The sequence below is a fragment of the Convolutriloba macropyga genome, unplaced genomic scaffold (assembly GCF_964194025.1).
Source record: "Convolutriloba macropyga unplaced genomic scaffold, txConMacr16.3 SCAFFOLD_5408, whole genome shotgun sequence".
Lineage (NCBI taxonomy): Eukaryota > Metazoa > Xenacoelomorpha > Acoela > Convolutidae > Convolutriloba > Convolutriloba macropyga.
In genome coordinates this window covers 7,501-17,206 of record NW_027449202.1, presented here as the reverse complement: position 1 = coordinate 17,206, position 9,706 = coordinate 7,501, and the positions used below count along the sequence as shown (strand labels likewise).

Below are 9,706 nucleotides of genomic sequence, written 5' to 3'. Positions count from 1 at the left end.
ATGGAGAAAGATCTGATACTAAAGTACCTCTCGGAAGTAATAAAATATGCCTGATGAAGCCGGGTATGATGTTTGTTGTTTGATGGCATTCATCGATTAGGTCTGGTGGATTCCCCATTACTCCGAGTGGTACTAGTAGAGGCTCCTACAGGGGTGAGCAAAGCGAGATCAAGCCTTAGGCAAGCTAGATCGAGCAGAACTGAAGCTGAAAAGCAAAATAAATGACAGGTCTGTCCAAATCAATAAACTTGAAATCCAGTGTGGTCACCACGGGTCACGAGGTGAATTCCTAGCGATTGTCTGCTGAACGTATAGGAAGGCCCGAAACGAACGATAATTTCATTGCACAGTGGAGATACTATACGTTCAGGAGTAGCATACATCGGGTTTGATCTATGATCATGTCTGGTCTCCGAGGATCCACCGGGTTACCAACTGGCACCGCTGTACTGGGTGTAAAACTGGGCCACCTGAAGTCCCGGGTGTAAAACTAGGTGCCTCTGTGCCAAAGTAGCGGCTTGCGTAGTGCATTATGCCTCCGGCTTGCGAAATGGTTATAAGCAATAACAACAGGACGCCGCGGGGTGTTCACTTAAAGGAGTAACGTTCTCTCAAGGGAGGGGATCTAAAAATCTTGATAAAACATTTATTCTATGCAAAATTTGTGCGCAAATTTTGCAAAGTAAAAAGCTGCACTGTAGCAAATTCTATGTGTGTAGCATTATTAGGGAAGTGTTGTTTGATGGCACCTCTCTACTTGATGCACCAAAGAACTACCTTGATGGCTCATGACCGCTGGTAATCTGTCGTCGCTAGTAGTTCGGAACTGAGAACAAATATGTTCGCAAATTACAACAATTATACAGCATATTGCTGAATAAAGCAGAACCGAATAATACTCAGTGACTTTACACCAAGACTGACTAATGTCTGGATTGTATCGTCCTACTCGAGTAAGGCGAAGAAAAGCTAGAAAGATACGCTTTTCACAAAGCAGGCTTAATGCATGCAAACCAAGGAGGAAGGAGTGATGCCCCTCCTTATAATAAGCAGAACCAAATAAAGAACAGACAGCATCATCTGTACAGTGACCAAGAAGAGGTGAAACTTCTGTATGTGAAAAGGCAATTTGAGCGAGATTTATTAGCAGACTAGTATTATGTTGTTTCTAGTAGGCGAAAGGCGAAACATCAACATGTGAAAATCTGATATTAAATCCTCAATCATTTTCCCTAGTATTATACAGCTATGAGTAACCTTAATTGGACACGGCAATTATTGCTGACCGGTGAAACTTTCGCATGGGAAAGACACACACACTTCTTGACAAAGCAATAAGTATTATGCTGTTTCTAGTACGCGAAAGCAGAAACATCAGCATGTGAAAGTTGTGAAGTTGAAGAATTTTTTGTGTTGAGTACGATGTTGTTACTAGTAACCATGTCGACAGCTGAGAACTGTTCTCTAACCAATAGAAGGTGAAACTTCTGTATGTGAAAAGGCAATTTGAGCGAGATTTCTTAGCAGACTAGTATTATGTTGTTTCTAGTAGGCGAAAGCCGAAACATCAACATGTGAAAATCTGATATTAAATCCTCAATCATTTTCCCTAGTATTATACAGCTACTAGTAGCCGTAATTGGTCAGGGAAACATTGTTGACCGGTGAAACTTCACATGGGAAAGACACACAAATTACTTGACAAAACAATAAGTATTATGCTGTTTCTAGTATGCGAAAGCAGAAACATCAGCATGTGAAAGTTGTGAAGTTGAAAAGTTTTTGTGTTGAGTACGGTGTTGTTACTAGTAACCATGTCGACAGCTGGAAAGCTGTTCTCTAACCAATAAAAGGTAAAACTTCTGTATCTGAAGAGGCGGCGTGATTGAGATTTTTAACAGACTAGTATTATGTTGTTTCTAGTAGGCGAGAGCCGAAACATCGACATGTGAACATCTGGTTTTTAAATCATGAGTCAATTCTCCCTAGTATGATACAGTTGTTAGCCGGTATTGGTAACAGTAGAACAGAGATTTGGAGGGCAAAACCTGCTCATGGGAAATGCTCACAGAGCGCTATCTACCAGTACACATAGTATTATGCTGTTTCTAGTACGCGCGAGCCGAAACATCAGCATGTGAAATGTGTAATCGTGGGTAACTCTAAGTGTGTAGAGTACTGTGTAGTAACTAGTAGCCATGCCAAAGCATGCATTGAAACTCTTCGTGATTTAAAAAGCTCAAAGCAAGATTGACGAGGCCGCAAGGCTATGTCTTTCTAAATTCGAACAAATCGAAAGATTGTTCAAAGTACAATTAAACTGATTGATCCTGTCAGTTGCCATATGCTTGTCTGAAAGACTAAGCCATGCATGTGCAAGCGAAGCTTGAAAAAGTGGAACCGCGAATGGCTCATTAAATCAGTTACTATCTATTAGTTGATTTGCAAGCTAAATGAATAACTGCGGTAACCCTGCAGCTAATGCATGCTGATTGTCCGACACTGTCGGAGACTTTTACAAGACTACACCGGGTGATTTGCTAAGTACAGACACATCCCGTGATGAGTCCTAGTAACTGAAAGATCCCAGATAGCTTCGGCTTGGGGACGGAACTTCCGAATTTCTGACCTATCAACCTATGATGGTAGTGTAACGGACTACCATGGTTGTGACGGGTAACGGGGAATCAGGGTTCGATTCCGGAGAGGGAGCCTTAGAAACGGCTACCACATCCAAGGAAGGCAGCAGGCACGCAAATTACCCACTCTCCGCACGAGGAGGTAGTGACTAGAAATAATGATATGAACCTTTATGGTTTGTAATCAGAATGGAATGGACTTAAAAGCTCCATTGATGAACGAGTAGAGGGCAAGTCTGGTGCCAGCAGCCGCGGTAATACCAGCCTCTACAAGCGTATGCAATAGTTGCTGCGTTTAAAAAGCTCATAGTTGGATCTGTTTGAGTAGAACGGCAACATGGTCTTCAGTTAAATCTGTTGACTCGTTCCGCTCATCCTTCGCATCGAAGAAATAGTTTGCACTTAAATGTGACGAACTGTGGAAACGGTGTTTTCACCCTGAGAAAATTAGAGTGTTCAAAGCATCCTTTGGGATCGAATAATAAAGCATGGAATAATGGAGAATGACCCGCTACTCGATTGATGCCGGTTGGCTGAGTGCGGTAATGATTGAAAGGAACAGACGGGGGCATTTGTATTGCTACGTTAGAGGTGAAATTCTTGGATCGTGGCAAGACAAACTACTGCGAAAGCATTTGCCAAGAATGTTTTCATTAATCAAGAACGAAAGTCAGAGTATTGAAGAGGATTAGATACCCTCGTAATTCTGACCATAAACTATACCAACCTACAATTTGTCAAAGTCGATCTTGACTTGGCAAGAGATTAACCGGGAAACCAAAGTTTATTGGTTCCGGGGGAAGTATGGTTGCAAAATCGAAACTTAAAGGAATTGACGGAAGGGCACCACCAGGAGTGGAGCCTGCGGCTTAATTTGACTCAACACGGGAAAACTCACCCGGTCCAGACATCTTAAGGATTGACAGATTGAATATCTTTCATGATTATATGGGCGGTGGTGCATGGCCGTTCTTAGTTAGTGGAGTGATCTGTCTGGTTAATTCCGATAACGAACGAGATCTTCTCCATCTAAATAATGAAATTCACTATATGTGAATTCAAACACTTCTTAGAGGAACTATGCGGAATTAAATACCGCAGATGAAGTGAGGCTATAACAGGTCTGTGATGCCCTTAGATGTTCTGGACTGCACGCGCGCTACACTGTGTACTTTTAGATTGAGTACTCAGCCCTTGGTCCGAAATGGACTGGGCAATCAGAGAAAAGTACAGCGCTTCAAGGGGATCGTCTGTTGTAACTTGCAGACGTGAACCAGGAATTCCTGGTACTTATGAGTCAACAACTCATAGGGATTACGTCCCTGCCCTTTGTACACACCGCCCGTCGCTACTACTGATTGGATAGTTAAGCAAGAATTGCAAATTCCTACTGTTGGGACTTCGGTCTCCGGCAACGGGATGAAGCGGATCGAGCTTAATTGTCTAGAGGAAGTAAAAGTCGTAACAAGGTTTCCGTAGGGGAACCTGCGGAAGGATCAGTGATTGATTCCTTCGGGCATGGCTGCTGGTAGAGGCCATGTCTGTAGTGCGCATGACGCTCTGTCGCTAGAGATTGCTTGGCAACCAATCTCGAATTATGTATCGAGCTCAAAAACTACTTGTGTGGATACATAGTTCAGCAGTCATGGCAAGGGACTGCTTAAAGGGAGACTAGTTAGCAAAAGCAGCCTAGCAGAACTGCAGCTATCTAGATCTCAGAAGCTGGGTTATAGAAGCCCAGCTATAGACTTGTGAATGAGAAAGGCCTAAAAAGGTCCACAAGTCGCGTGGTTAGAACCGACACGCAAAAATCCCAGCGAGTGACAGAGCGTTGCGCTGTTCAGTGGGAAAGAGTTGAGCTACTCGGGGCGCCCACTGAACTTGCTCCGAGCCAAAGGCTCGAAAAAACACAGCTTAGCCTCAGATCCTTTACATAGAAGGCTAGCTAAAATAAACTTACCTTGGACGAGGGTAAAGTTTAGTCAGTTCTTAGGGGAGAGTAATCCACAGCTTCTCGCCCTCTGAACATTCTCCCAGATATGTAGGTCTGGGAGAGTCTCCTCCTGTTCTTCGGAATCTGGAGGTAGACAAAGACAGTACGATACGATCTTGCATCGGGATGACTAACCGATAATGATCATAATCTGACAATTTTTCCGGCTTGAGGCACCGGAGTCAGATTAAAGACACATACTGAACTAAAGGCGTATGTGCAAAGCTTGTCGGAGTGTAGAGAGTCAAGCTGAGTTGACTCGTCACGTGGTGATGACAACAGCCATGTGCAAAACACTCACAACTTTATCGTCTATGTGGAAAAGGTTGCTAACAGCGCTCTCTATGAGAGGCCCTCGCATATAACTATACGAGGAAAAGGCGATAGAGTTGTTTGAATGTGGGGCAGGTTCATCGACAAGCTAAGTTGATCACATTCTTGTTGTGGCATCCTACTAGAATTGGTCACGGTCTGCACCAACTCTCCCCAAGTTGGCCAGACTTAAAACTAGAAATAAGGTTTGCAGCTATGTGAACCTAGAAACTGTAAAGGAGTTGAAAGAACTTAAAGGAATTGAAAGAGGCCTTGAGGTATATCCTCTTGGTAAAGACCCACAAAAGCTCACAAAAGTGGCTTCGAAGGGCAAAACTGGTTCATCCAAAACAATTGGAGAGCTTAAAGCAGAACCAATTCGAATGAAACACTATTGGTGAAACTTCATCATGAGAACGTCACAAGCTGATCACGCTCTATGATATGACTAGTATTATGTTGCTTCTAGTAGGCTAAGCGCAAGCCGAAACATCAACATGTGAAAGTCGTAGAATTTTGCAATCAAACTGTGGCTAGTACTGTGATGTTACTAGTAACCTGGTGTTCCGTCATATGGCCAAGAGAGCATTTGAAGGCGAAACTTCTGCATGGGAAAGCTGCATCATGATCAAAATTTTATATCGAGTATTATGTTGACGTTAGTAGGCCTTGGCCGAAAACGCAGCATGTGAAAGGTATAGATAAAAGTTATTGTTGCAGTCAGTACTGTGTAGTTACTAGTAGCTGGATTTAAGCTCAAAATGAGACACTGTTGGTGAAACTTCATCATGAGAATGTCACAAGCTGATCAAGCTCTATGATATGACTAGTATTATGTTGCTTCTAGTAGGCTAAGCGCAAGCCGAAACATCAACATGTGAAAGTCGTAGAATTTTGCGATCAAATTGTGGCTAGTACTGTGATGTTACTAGTAACCTTGTGTTACGTCATATGGCCAAGAGAGCATTTGAAGGCGAAACTTCTGCATGGGGAAGCTGCATCATGAACAAAAGTTTATATCGAGTATTATGTTGACATTAGTAGGCCCTGGCCGAAAGCGCAGCATGTGAAAGGTATAGATAAAAGTTATCGTTGCAGTCAGTACTGTGTAGTTACTAGTAGCTGGATTTAAGCTCGAAATGAGACACTGTTGGTGAAACTTCATCATGAGAACGTCACAAGCTGATCACGCTCCATGATATGACTAGTATTATGTTGCTTCTAGTAGGCTAAGCGCAAGCCGAAACATCAACATGTGAAAGTCGTAGAATTTTGCGATCAAATTGTGGCTAGTACTGTGATGTTACTAGTAACCTTGTGTTACGTCATATGGCCAAGAGAGCATTTGAAGGCGAAACTTCTGCATGGGGAAGCTGCATCATGAACAAAAGTTTATATCGAGTATTATGTTGACGTTAGTAGGCCCTGGCCGAAAGCGCAGCATGTGAAAGGTATAGATAAAAGTTAGCGTTGCAGTCAGTACTGTGTAGTTACTAGTAGCTGGATTTAAGCTCGAAATGAGACACTGTTGGTGAAACTTCATCATGAGAACGTCACAAGCTGATCACGCTCTATGATATGACTAGTATTATGTTGCTTCTAGTAGGCTAAGCGCAAGCCGAAACATCAACATGTGAAAGTCGTAGAATTTTGCAATCAAACTGTGGCTAGTACTGTGATGTTACTAGTAACCTTTTCTTACGTCATATGGCCAAGAGAGCATTTGAAGGCGAAACTTCTGCATGGGGAAGCTGCATCATGAACAAAAGTTTATATCGAGTATTATGTTGACGTTAGTAGGCCCTGGCCGAAAGCGCAGCATGTGAAAGGTATAGATAAAAGTTATCGTTGCAGTCAGTACTGTGTAGTTACTAGTAGCTGGATTTAAGCTCGAAGTGAGACACTGTTGGTGAAACTTCATCATGAGAACGTCACAAGCTGATCACGCTCTATGATATGACTAGTATTATGTTGCTTATAGTAGGCTAAGCGCAAGCCGAAACATCAACATGTGAAAGTCGTAGAATTTTGCGATCAAATTGTGGCTAGTACTGTGATGTTACTAGTAACCTTGTGTTACGTCATATGGCCAAGAGAGCATTTGAAGGCGAAACTTCTGCATGGGGAAGCTGCATCATGAACAAAAGTTTATATCGAGTATTATGTTGACGTTAGTAGGCCCTGGCCGAAAGCGCAGCATGTGAAAGGTATAGATAAAAGTTAGCGTTGCAGTCAGTACTGTGTAGTTACTAGTAGCTGGATTTAAGCTCGAAATGAGACACTGTTGGTGAAACTTCATCATGAGAACGTCACAAGCTGATCACGCTCTATGATATGACTAGTATTATGTTGCTTCTAGTAGGCTAAGCGCAAGCCGAAACATCAACATGTGAAAGTCGTAGAATTTTGCAATCAAACTGTGGCTAGTACTGTGATGTTACTAGTAACCTTTTCTTACGTCATATGGCCAAGAGAGCATTTGAAGGCGAAACTTCTGCATGGGGAAGCTGCATCATGAACAAAAGTTTATATCGAGTATTATGTTGACGTTAGTAGGCCCTGGCCGAAAGCGCAGCATGTGAAAGGTATAGATAAAAGTTATCGTTGCAGTCAGTACTGTGTAGTTACTAGTAGCTGGATTTAAGCTCGAAGTGAGACACTGTTGGTGAAACTTCATCATGAGAACGTCACAAGCTGATCACGCTCTATGATATGACTAGTATTATGTTGCTTATAGTAGGCTAAGCGCAAGCCGAAACATCAACATGTGAAAGTCGTAGAATTTTGCGATCAAACTGTGGCTAGTACTTTGATGATGCTTGTAGCCAACCGAATTGGTTGAAAAGCCCAATAAGTAAGCTAACTTGGGAGAGCTTGTTGGAAACCAAATGCTACTAGATTGGTCCAAATACATCCTTCAACAGGGGATCACTTGGCTCGCTTTACGAAGAGGAGCACAGCTATATGTGTTAATTCGGTATGAATCGCAAGATTTGTTTACCGACCTCTCTAACGCAAAAGGCGGTCTCGGCTTCGGCTGTTGACTGCGTCCGATTCAGGGTTATATAACTCTCGATTGAACACATTGATGTTCTATTGTTGGTGCTTCCAATAAAATTGGAACACTTAAAGCAGAACCGATTCAAATAATAGCATTCTGATCAATGATTGCATTCCTTGATCAAGAACTGCTGGAGTCATTGTGATGGCGAATTTTCTTCATAAGAAAATTGCAAAGAGACGGAACTTAATGAGACTAGTATTATGTTGTTTCTAGTAAGCGGAAGCTGAAACAGCAACATGTGAAAATCAAGTTTTGTTCAATGATCTCGAGGCGATAAGTACTATGAAGCAACTAGTAGCCTAAGCATGACTCAGATTTGAGACAGTCAAAAAGACTGGCGAAACTTCTTCACATGAAAGTTACATAGAGAACTACAAATGTATACAGCGAGTATTATGTTGTTTCTAGTAGGCGAAAGCTGAAACATCAACATGTGAAAGTTGTCTGCAAACTGTAGAACGATATGTGATTAGTACTGTGCTGTTACTAGTAGCCAGTCTGACTGTAGAAGCCAAGACAAAGGGAAACTAATGCATCTGAAAAGGACAAGTTATGGAAAGGTATGCACGATAAGTATTATGTTGTTTCTAGTAAGCGGCAGCTGAAACATCAACATGTGAACGTCGTTGTGTACAGTAACCTAGAACTATATAGTCCTTAGTAACGTGCATTTACTAGTACCTGTAATTGGTATTCAGACTCAGGCAGTTTGGAATAGTTTGGCAAAGATGCACCAGAGAAAACTGGGATTTGATACAGAAATTGTTGAATACAAGTATTATGCTGCTTCTAGTAGGTTGAATCCGAAACATCAGCATGTGAAAATTGAAAACATTTCTGGTTCGAATTGTCACAAGTATTTGGTGATCTGAGTAGCCAAACTCACTACAACGCCAATTGAAGGCAAAAATTCTCAACGGGAAAAGCTATTCTCATTGAATGAGCTAACAAGACGAGTATTATGTTGCTTCTAGTAGGCGAAAGCCAAAACATCAACATGTGAAAGTCTTGCTGAACAAATTTAATGTTGTTGAGCTCAGTGCCGTGTGAATTAGTAGCCATAATTGGCGAGCGAAAATTGAACTGGCGAAACTTCGTCTTTGGAAAATTGCAGATGCCGAGCACTTATTTTGCAACGAGTATTATGTTGACTGTAGTAAGCGAAAGCCGAAACAGCAACATGTGAAAGCTGTTGAAATTTGTGGTCATTTTGCAATAAGTACAAGGAGTGTAACTAGTAGCCAGGTCAAAATTTGGGATAAGAATGAGCAAAAATTCTGCATGAGAACAGTTGAAATTATGAAACTAAATTACAAAGACTAGTATTATGTTGTTTCGAGTACGCGAAAGCGGAAACATCAACATGTGAACGTTTGTAACGAAGTTTCGTTAATTTTCAGCCTAGTACTGAGCAAGAACGAGTAGCCTCATCTCCAATCCCACGCAAAATGTAGTGAAATATGTGAGTGAACCTTATTCACGGTGAGGGTTTCCCGAGGTCTGTATTGCAGCGAGTATTATGTTGCTTCTAGTAAGCGAAAGCTGAAACAACAACATTTGAAAGTTGGAATTAATGACTGAATGGAAACTTCGACCTGTGTTTGATAGTAGTAGCGAACAAAACTGCTGAATCGGTTTCTGTCTCATATTGGTCAGTGAACCAATTAAGAGACAATCAACTACATAACCTGAATTGGG

General features: G+C 41.9%; 1 non-coding gene and 1 pseudogene across 1 annotated transcript in view; both read left to right on the top strand.

The window, feature by feature from the left end:
• The first annotated feature begins 7,856 nt into the window (after nucleotides 1-7,856).
• Nucleotides 7,857-8,008, top strand: LOC142354857 (5.8S ribosomal RNA; annotated as a pseudogene).
• A 1,683-nt stretch (nucleotides 8,009-9,691) lies between these two features.
• The window catches only part of LOC142354858 (large subunit ribosomal RNA), a 3,522-nt gene continuing 3,507 nt past the window's right edge, over nucleotides 9,692-9,706 (top strand). Inside the window, exon 1 of the ribosomal RNA XR_012761128.1 lies at nucleotides 9,692-9,706. This exon is cut by the window's right edge and continues 3,507 nt beyond it. This is a non-coding gene — a ribosomal RNA (large subunit ribosomal RNA).